The sequence below is a fragment of the Seriola aureovittata genome, chromosome 18, assembly GCF_021018895.1.
Source record: "Seriola aureovittata isolate HTS-2021-v1 ecotype China chromosome 18, ASM2101889v1, whole genome shotgun sequence".
Lineage (NCBI taxonomy): Eukaryota > Metazoa > Chordata > Actinopteri > Carangiformes > Carangidae > Seriola > Seriola aureovittata.
In genome coordinates, this window is record NC_079381.1 from 18,322,217 (window position 1) to 18,331,254 (window position 9,038).

Consider the following 9,038-nt stretch of genomic DNA (forward strand, 5'->3'; position numbering starts at 1 on the left):
AATCTGCCTCCCTATCTGCCTCTGTTCTCCGTCCAAATTCCGATACAGTTTGAACACCAACGCAAACTCACTAACACACTCCATGAGAGCATTGATATGGACCGCTGCCAGGAATCAACACTTTTTCTTTATTTCTCTCTCTCCGCTTAGCCACTTCACACTACTTCACAGCATCTTCCTCCTACAGCTGTTTGCTACCTTCAGGTCACATCCTATTTGGGTAGCCAGTCAAGGTAGCCCAATAATGTGTCCTTTTGTTAACTGTTTGGAAGTAGACACCACAAGCTGAGTGTCTGCACTGACCCGGCCTGTTATAGAATATTAACAACCAAATGCAGTGGCCCTATTTTCCTGGGCCAGCTCCAGCTGGAATCACAACATGTTGACAACACTTCATAAAGTCCCCCAAAACCCTGCGTCTGCAGCAGCCCAAGGCGATACAGATTAGACCGTAATATGGATTGATCCCTGCTCCCTCTCCCTCCCACCCCTCATTTTCACACATAACGTATGTGTGGGTGTGCGCATGTGTGTGTGTGCGTGTACACCGTGTGCTGCAGAATTTGTGTACAATTTGTGAGTGGACCCCAGCTGCACCCACATTCAGCAAACACACAGCTTGTTTCCGCACCCTCCCCAACCTTCTTTTTTAGTTTACCCCCCCCCCTTTTTTTTTTTTTTTTTATTCTGGGTCTTTCTGTGAGATTAATTCCTCTCTTCCCATCTTTGGGCTGTCAACTCAGGGTATGGAGTCATTTTTTAAAGGCCGCCGCTCCTGAGGACGGGAGACTGATTGAGTTGTGGCCTTTTTCTGAGTGGGTAAAGAACAGGATTAATGCATAACTCTTGAAACCAACATGTTGGAAAAAAGAAAAGAAGCAGAGAAAATGTCCTGTGGGAGAGGGTTAAATAATGAAAGTTTATAAATAAGAGCACTATATACTATGTTATTAATTCTTGATGATAGACTGTTTTTGACATGCAGTGTAGATGTTTAACAACTTTACAAAGTAAATAAATGATCGTTAGAACAATGTTTTCTTTTTTTAATGAAAAAGTGCTTAATTAAGTGAAACAATTCCAAACTGTGCAATTGATCCTCAACTAAACCAGCCTCTGTCCAATCATATACAACAATAAAGCTTAGCAACTGTAACTAGGCACTGCCGGCCTGTCAAGCTTTGGATTTCTCGACACGTTGAAGGATTTTGTGTTGGCAGTGGTTAGTCCTCATGCTACAGGCCTTTTCTTGTGTAACTAAAAGTGAAAAAATTGTGTTTGAGAATATGAAGGGTTTGTAAGCTATAAGGAGCATTTTCAAACAATTCATGGAGCTAACATCAGCTGAATTCAGTATAACTGTTAACTGCGTATGTGTGTGGCGTAGAGAAAGTAACTAAGGGGTATAGGGCTTAGTGAAAAGTCAATAAGTGTAAACATATGCTGTAGTCTGGCTGAAGGAAGAATTGATTATTAGTCTATAATGGGAATTGGTGAAGGTAAACCTGCAATCTGCGTAAGATATCAATTCGAGGCATCTCACATGAATGCCACAGTGAGCGCCTGGTGAATTGTAGCATGTAAGTAGAAGAAAAAAAAAAGCACAGGACAGCAGAGGCAAATCTCAGCAAGTCATCCATCTGTGCCACTCTTTGGTTTTGAAAATGCAGTAAAAAAATGATAATAATTGTTCACGGTGGTGACACTTCTGTGCATTGAAAAGCCACAAGAGAAGAGGAGGAGAAGGACAGTGTGGACCAGGTTGTGGGTGGGGGAAAATGTGTAGGCTGTTTTTTTTGTAATTTTTTTTTTTTAAACTTTATTCAAAAATGGCATTTACAGAATTGGCAGGTGTATTCTGCATCACTTCCTGTCGTATTCTGATTGGTTGGTTTGCAGACGTGGGTTGCAGCAGCAGTCACACTGCGACAACTTGATCCTCAATTTCTGACACTGTCTGAATTTTGAACACTGCCTATGGCTGCCAAAGCTCTGAACTGACCGGCGGCAGACGCGTCTCACCATGAATGTAAACAACACAAAGTTATGCAGTCTAAAGACGGGCAACTAATAATCACTCATCAAGACAAGAAAGCTGTGGTGTTTTTTAAGGCTGTCGTATATAAAAGTGCTTCATTAGATATGTTAGATAATATTTCAAATGAGTGCACTGAACAAATCATAACATCTTTTACACTGCATATCATTAAGTTATTTCCCAGAGAGGTGAAACAACAACTCTGCTCATTCAGAAACCCAGCAGCACTCTGGCTGCTCCACTGTCTGAAGGAGAGTGATTCTGCATTCACCGAGGAGTTCCTCAGAACTGATGTTCTCAACAAAGGGAGTGAATCAGAGGTTGGGCCTGCACTTTCTCATGAACTCCTCCCAACACCGCTCCCTCCGCTCCACTCCTCTATCCTTCCCGTGGCCACTCAGAGCTGAATAGCTGATTAAGCACACATTGATTAGCGCAGGCTCATTAGCATCCTGTCTGCGTTGACCACTCCACCATTTCCAAGAGCGCGCACACACACACACACACACACACACACACACACACACACACACACACACACACACACACACACACACACACACACACACAACACACACACACACACACACACACACACACACACACACACACACACACACACACACACACACAAACACATTCTCTGCCTCTTTCACTGAGCCCCCTTGCTGCTCTGACTCAAATGGATTAACAAGCACAATATTTCTGCCAGGGACAGGAAATCACTGAACACTTGTCAGGAAGCCTGCGATCGATGGAATTCACATCATTGACCCCTTCTCACCACATGTGGCCCCTAGCCCAACCTCCCCCCCGCCCCCTGCGTCCCCGACCTTTCCACGGTACCCACAGCATCACTTTTTCTGCCGTGAGCCTGCGCCAGAATCCTATCACGGATTTTATATTTGCATTTCTTTACATATCCAATTAGGCACATGTCGAGCTTCAACATAACCTCCTCACGCAGACAGAAATACACACATGAACACCTGCTCATGCTCTTGCACACATGCATGCATATGCCAAAAAATGATCTCCCTCCCTCTCTGAAGTTAAACTCTAGTTGTTAGCATATCTTCTTTTCCTCCAGTTCTCTCATCTTCTCATTCATTGCAGAGTTTATGGCATCGTTGGCAGCCCGAGCTAAAGCACCACAGGGTGTCTCCAAGGTTAACCTAATACATTACAAGCAGTAAAGCACAGAGCACTGAGGCTGCTTGTGTCTGTACTGTTTGTGTGTGTGTGTGTGTGTGTGTGTGTGTGTGGTGATTTTGAACAGCATTTTATGCATGTTTGCATATTTTTTGTTTACACAAAAACTAAATCTTTAAAAAAGTGTAAAGCGACTTATTCCCAAAGGCAGGCATATTCAGTTCATTGGATGATGTAAGATGAAAATATCTCCACTGGAACAGAATCAATACATACTAAAATATGTGTGTTCGGGTATTCATCCAATTATGACACATTTTAGTTAAAATAAAGGACAGAGAAAATAAACGTGTTGCTGATTTCTCCATCAGCCATCTGTTGCTGGAAGATTCACACAGAGAGAGAAAGAGGAGGGGAGGGCTGCTTTGACTACTGAGCCTAAAGCATTTTGTACCTGTTTTTGATTGTGCAAATCCCAATTAGATTCTGACTGAATAGAGGTTTTGGATGAATTTAGTACTTAGAAAAAAAACAGCTATGAAGTATGAACTAATGTGGTGTTAATCCAGAACTTTCTGCTGAAGAAAGAGAGCATTAGAGGCCTATCTCCGTCCGGCTACACAAATCATACAAAAAGAGAAGCAACAATAAAGCAACACGACTCCAATGTTCCTATTTATAAAAGGTGGTGCATTTTTTTTCTCCTTATCGGCTGAAGAGGCTGCGCTCGGCGCTGTGTAAGCTCTCGCCCTTTCATGGAGGTTTCTTCACTGGCTGCTGTGAGCTTTCTGGAGTGTGACAAATAACCCAGCAGGCCTGGAGCCCACAGCCCAGTAAGCATTCCAACAATGCCATATTACTGCATTAATATTTAAGGTCTAATGTTTCCCTAACTGGCATTCAGACAGCTGGCTAAGGGCCTCTTGCTAAAAAAAGCATGTCAGGCTCGGTGCTCACTGGAATGTCATATATGTTGTTGATGTATTAAAAGTGTAAAGAAAAAAAAAACAAGAAGAAAAAGATATTTTTTAATGACTTTTACAGTGTTTCCTTCCTATAAATGATTACTTAAAACTGGCTTAAAATTTGTAGCTAACTGTTCATTTATTTTAAATAATTTTTTATCAACCATAAGACAAGATGTCTGGCAGTCTGCTCTGCTTAAAGCAAGACTATGCAACTTTTAAAATAACAAATAGCCTAATTTTTCTCTTACATGTGCTGTGAGTGGATAAACATAACCATAAAAAAGTTTAATCATGTTATAGACACAATAAATGGATGTTGTACTAGACGATTGGGTATTTTGGCAGAAAATAAATACATTATCTATAAACATTTTACTTATATTTTTTCAGTATCAATGTATTTGTGACTTGCCAAATATGTAAATTAACAACATATCCTCATAGAAACGTAATTACTGTATGTTTCCTACAAAAAGTATTTGCTGTTGCAGGTTATTTAAACCTAATTTCTAGGAGACAGGGTTGCTGTAGGAAACATGTTTGTCGCTTCTGGCTTGTGGTCTCATTCCACTCATTCTCAATTAAGTCGCCTAATGATGATGTCTTTAAAGCAACAGACTCAAGATAACCTTGAAAAATGAAGATAAATTCAATGTGCAATTATTATGTAACTGCCACAGTGGCTGCTGTTTAGCAAAACTCCCATCGTGTCACCTTAATGTCTCAGCTTCCTTTATGTCCTTAAGGAGAAAAGAGACAAGGGGGAGAGAGGAAGAGCAGATACCTGCATGAACGGAGGTGGTAAGTGGTGGCAAAGACTGAGTTCAGGTGTGGTTTGCCTCCTGTATGAGAGCTCAAATATGGAGCTTGTAATATTTGTAGTTGCATTAGCGGTGTTGGTGTCACAGCAGTGTCATTTCGCAGCAAAATTAAAATTGGATTCTTTCTGTTTGGAGTTTGTATTTTGTGTGGATTTCAATCAGCTGTTCCTGTTTCCACCCACAGCTGTGTGTTTCCCCGCTGTCCACACAGTGCAACCTGGAATAGCAAGAAATCACAGGGAGACAAAAGACTACATTATGCATTTTTCATCACAGAGCGCGGATAAAAATTGTTTGAAAACAGCGTGTAACATCTGATGATCAAAAACATTGCAGGTTGCGAAAAGGAAAAAAAGGCATCTTGCACACTGCCTCCGTCTGACCTTGACTCACCAACAGCCTTTGGACCGTAACTCTGATGTCACCTTCCCATTCTCATCATTATCGCTCTGAGTGTCGCACATGTGTTAGCACGTTTATTACCAGACTAATTATGAAAACATTTATTATCTGAGAGAAAAAAAAATTCTGTGGGGACATGCATCAGTCACAGAAACACATCATCCACCAGCATACATTAGACTTTATGGCAACATGTTATTTACGACCTTGCCAGTTTTTTTTCCCTTCTGGCTTCTGTCTCCCAGTCTGTGGATGTACCTGCTCTCCCCTGCATTTATACCTGAACAGGTGACAGCAGAGCAATTAAATCCCTGGTGCAGAGATTATTTTATAACAAAGGTGTGGTCATTGACAAATACGTGTGGGAGTATAGTCTAAAATTACGTAGGATTACACAAACGGTCGAGCTGGAGAGTTTCAGCGTTTGAGTAACAGATACAGTCAAGCATGCCATGAAATGGGAGCGGAAGCTGGTGGGATATAGTCAAACCTGGAGGCTAATTTTGTAGGATGGGGAGGAGGAATGTTGGGGGAAGAGCTGCTGGTGCACTGTAACTGAACCCAGAGCTGCAGATAAGCAGGGGGGGGGGGTGTGTGTCTGACGTATGTATGTGTATGCGAACGCGTGTGTATGTTTGTCTGTGTATATTTTAGTGTGCGAGCAAGTGTGTACAGGAACGTTTGCCATAGCTGCGATGGAAGGAACAGATGGGCGGGGGAAGTGGACTCCTGTGCCTGAGGAATACTGTGGCGCTGAGGATCAGAGTGCCGCCTACGTTCCACCCTGGGCCCCAGTTACCCACTACAGCACATGGAGCCCGTCCAGCACCAGCCCATCATGGACCAGCCCCCCGCGCCATCTGTCTCCTAGGACAGACAACCCCCCCCCTTCCTCCTCCTTCTCAGCGCTGTGTCCTCGCCAACCCCGCTCCTCTGCCACGCCACCCCCATCCCGAAAACAAGAAAACAGGCCCAACAGTTACACGGACGTTACGTGTTTCTTTTTGGAGCTCTGGGAAGACAGAAGGAATTTGGAGAGATGACTCAAGGATGAGATGGAGAGCCAAGTGCATTTAAACTCATACATCAAGAGGACGGAGCGATGATTTATTTATGACAAACCTGCCTCTACACCATTTTCTTTAGATAATTTGGTCTTACAGCATGTTTGGAACAGCTTGTAGGTGGTACACAAGAGGGGGAAGACAGAATTTAAACAAGTTAACATGATCTGGAACAAACTGCTTTTCATGCTCAATAACCACAGGTTATTATTGCTAAATTGAATTACATAATGTGGATGATTTAATTTCACATTTTTGTCCAGCACCCTTCACTGTTACATTACTTCCCTGTGTCACCTTAGCACCATCTGTTAATATGAAATGAATTCATTTAGTGTCATGGATGTAAAAAGCCAAAAATTATAGTTTTATGATAAATCTGCTCCTTATGTTGGTCTGCTTTAACCATGGCTTCTTTTAACACAGATTTGATCAAAGCAAGGTCAAGCCACCGTTTCCTCATGTTAAAGGTCCCATATTGTATAAAGTGATACTTTCATGTCTTTTTTGACTATAAAGCAGGTCTAGGTTCTATAATAATAATGTGACACTATCAAAGCGCTCAGTCCACAGCGGGCCCCAAGCCCCGTCCACCTGGACCACAATCCGACCTTGCAGCATTTGGTTTCTCTGAGTGTTTACCTGAAATGTCCTATATTTTTATTTGATCACTCACCAACCTGTTGTTGCTAGAGCTCCAGAGGGAAGCCTGACAGAGGAGATGTAAAATTAAATTGAGATGATTTTTGGTACAAATATATCCTCTTATGGATATCAAAACTTCAAATAAAACACATGAGCACTTGAGCATAACCAAAGATCTAAAAGATTTAAAATATATATATTCATTTTAACAACAGGTGAAGGTTGCACATGACGAATAAATGAACCAGGATTCAGCATCTAGGCCTAGTTGAGCTGCATTGATACAGGCAGATAAAACCTTTGCCCTGTCTTAATCACTTGTCAGCTGTCAGTAGCCCCCAGACCTCTAACCGAGGGGGAGTGTCTGATGTCCTATAATGCCCTGCCTCTCTGGTGTCTGCGGAGATAATGAGACAATACTGTACTGAAGCTATGACACCACGCTGGGTGGGAAGGTTGGTTGGGGTGCAGTAAGGACCAATAATGAGGGACAAACTCTTGCAGGCATGGGGGTAGTGGCGGTGGGTGGATGGTGTTTGGAGGCAACCACAGCAGGAGGTTCAACATGAGCCAGGAGGGAGGTGGAGGAAGAGGAGACGGAGAGAAAGAGGAGGAACAAAGAGCAGCAACAAAATGCTGCGCACAAGTAAAAGAAAAAACACCGCTCACAACAGATTAATGAAGACACCGAGCAGCTGGACATCCAGTACATCCAGTACAATGCATACATGTGTGTGTGTGTGTGTGTGTGTGTGTGTGTGTGTGTATGTGTGTGTGGCTGTGAATCTAAAACTTACGTGTCTACCAAAGGAATGACAGAGCGAAAAGAAACCTCAAACTCTACCTCAATAACAACTCTATATAGTCTCATCTGCTCGTTTATTTGCAGGGAGTAAACCCAGCTCATTAAGTGGGAGGAAAAACATTGACATAAACACTCTTCAGGCTCTTCACCCCCCCTCCTGTAGTGACATGACTATTATGATGGTAAGGGGGTGTTAATTTAGCCCAAGACAAACAAAGCTTCTCTAACTACCCCCTCTGTGTTATATTAATATAGCTGTGAATACTCTCCCTTAGGAGTCACCGTCTGAGCTCTGCTTTTCCCCCTTGCCTTTACCAAATCTCCCACACACTTTGCTTTAATTTGTGCTTCTGTAACTTTCTTTATTTTTTAGCTTTTTAGCTATTTTGCTTTCTTCCCTTTTTACTCAAATCCTCATTTCCCATCCATTCTTTAAATTTTCTTTTAAATTATCTTCCTTTCAGATTTGTCTTCCAGGTAAGGAAGATGAAAACATTTCATTCTCTTTTTTCATCCTAATCACATAAACGGGCAGATTTTTTTATTTAATATTGTCAGTTTTCAGGCGGTGTATTGGGAGATGTATGTGTGTAGCAATAAACACGCACACAAAGGCATGCAGGGCAGCAGAGTTACATTAATTCCCCGGCCCTCGGGAGAGTAGTGTATTGATTGGGCCTTGGTGCGGTTTGTCACAGGTGATCACAGTGATTGGGCCACTGCTCAAGCGTGTTATCCAGCTCTGCCCTGGAGGAGAGCACTGTAAGGACTTAAACAGCACAAACTGACTGGCACTAATGGAGAACACTACTCTTATTATATGAGTGACTTGTCTGTGCTGTCAAGTGGAACGAGAAAATGACCGACACGCAGAGAAGTAGCGTATCAGCTGAACGGCTTTGGGCTTGAGGACAGTGAGGAGTTGTTTCAGTTCGGGACACATAACAGGTGAAATCTGAGCCTTTCAGCGCACGACCTTGGCTTGGAGTCACAGTGAAAGTCGCAGCCTTTCACTTGCACAATAGTGGAGGGTTGCTCTCCCTCAATACTCAACCTACATCTTACGACCCTGTTCCCGCCTTCCTGACATTCTTCCTCTCTAGTCCCAGGACCTGCAGGTGTGAATCCTGCTGGGCTAACATG